The sequence below is a fragment of the Poromitra crassiceps genome (assembly GCF_964638095.1).
Source record: "Poromitra crassiceps genome assembly, chromosome: 18".
NCBI lineage: Eukaryota > Metazoa > Chordata > Actinopteri > Beryciformes > Melamphaidae > Poromitra > Poromitra crassiceps.
This window is the reverse complement of record NC_139636.1, coordinates 5,017,535-5,019,437: the sequence shown is the minus strand read 5'-3', so window position 1 is coordinate 5,019,437 and position 1,903 is coordinate 5,017,535. Positions and strand designations below refer to the sequence as shown.

General features: G+C 45.7%; 1 long non-coding RNA gene across 1 annotated transcript; it reads right to left on the bottom strand.

Moving 5' to 3' along the window:
- Positions 1-998: 998 nt before the first annotated feature.
- Positions 999-1,676, bottom strand: LOC310793332. The gene is made up of 3 exons (XR_014553519.1): positions 1,542-1,676; positions 1,294-1,383; positions 999-1,169 (listed from the first exon to the last, which is right to left on the bottom strand). It is a non-coding gene; the product is annotated as an uncharacterized lncRNA (long non-coding RNA).
- Positions 1,677-1,903: the final 227 nt, after the last annotated feature.

Sequence of the window (1,903 nt, the reverse complement as noted above, 5' to 3'; positions counted from 1 at the left end):
CAGCTGATCCAAGTTTTGGCTCTAAATATACTAATGCACTTATAGGTAAATATTGAACAAGGGGCTTTAACAAAGCTGTTATTAATGAGGAACTGTCACACCTCCTTCTCACAGACCCAGAGGTTCTTTGCGTCACATTCCACGTCATACCACTTGTTGAAATAGTCACTAGAATGAATATGCAGCAGAGCACAGTCCTCGTCACCCCACTTACTATCAGGCTGCCCTGGTCTCCAGTACCTGAAACGGAGGAGGACAAGGAGTCAAACCCTGTGGTGAAGACATGGTCCATACTGTAGCTACAGTGACTCTGGAAGTCTCACACCAATGAGTCAGAACAAATGTGATCAGGTCTTACGTTGTGGTCAGAGGTGATCCATCCACCCATCTCCAGGTCCCTTCTGTCTCTCTGTCTGTCAGACCAATCCACACAATCATCTTTAGTCCAACCAGGAATTCCTGTTTGTGGAGACAGAAGTGGAGGGTTCACACACAATGCACGCACACGCACACACACACACACGCACGCACGCGCACACGCACGCACGCACGCACGCGCACACGCGCGCACACACACACACACACACACACACACACACACACACACACACACACCTGTTCCTTTCTGCTGTTGATGATCACCAGATCAGCTCCTCTCTTCAGACAGGCCTGTCTGCTCTCTTCCCAGGTTTTCCCCACACGAGCAGGAGAGATGTAGTACCACTTAGAGTCAAATCTAGTCCAACAATTAGACTTTTGGGCTGCGACAACTCAACACAACACAACAAAACATGTATGTTAATGATCACACTCACACATAAAATCATAACTATGTGAACTGCTTTCATTTAATGATACCATTTAACTTATTCTGATCAACATTTACTCACTCTGGTTACACACTGGGATGGTCTGTAACTGGTCTCTCTCCTTTGTCAGGATGTTGTTACTGGTCTGTAACTGGTCTCTCTCTTCAGTCAGGATGTTGTTACTGGTCTGTAACTGGTCTCTCTCTTCAGTCAGTCTGTTGTTACTGGTCTGTAACTGGTCTCTCTCTCTGGTCAGGTTGGCATTACTGGTCTCTCGCTCTTTAATCAGGTTGTTGTAACTGGTCTGTAACTGGTCTCTCTCCATCGTCAACAGCTCAAGCTTCTCCATATCTGAATTATCTGAAAGCAGTTGTCAGAGAAAACCATGTTCCTTGAATTAGTCCTTCTAGGTTGGAGGAATTGAGATATCTGCTCCTCTTGGCAGTGAGCAAACATAAGGAATTGAAAATAGAAAGACACTCACGCACGATGAGACGCAGAGAGACGTTGAGAGCAGCTTGTGTAGCACACAGCAGCCCAAAGCTCACCAAGACCAGCTTGTAAACGTTTCCCTCTGTGGAACCAACATTCACATGTAGGACAGCAGCTCACAAAACCATTTCCACTGCTCACTGCTGTTTATAGTGTCAAGAAAATGTATCAAACAAAATGTGACATCTTCAAATCATCTTATTCTCTTATTCTATCTCATTCTTCTCATATTTTTCTTACCATGTCTCTTGACTACCTGCTGATCCCTCTCAGCAGAATGAGCCGTCATGGGATGATCCTCGTTGATCTCAGTTATTTCAAGTTCCTCTCGTCGGGCACGACGGGCAGACCTCGCCATGCTGCAGCTCTCTCTGCTTGTGACGTCTGCTTCTGTGGCTTGACTCTATATGTTCCTCAGAACTCTGACAGCATTTGCGTCAATCACACCTCTAGACGGCACTAAGACATGGCAGTTATGGGTAAATCACACATCTAGACCACACTAACGCAGGGAGGAAGCTGACTGTGCAGTTAGTCTCCAACACATAATGCTTTTTACTTTGCACCTTATAATTTGAGACAGTTGTTCTGTATCGCTCTGT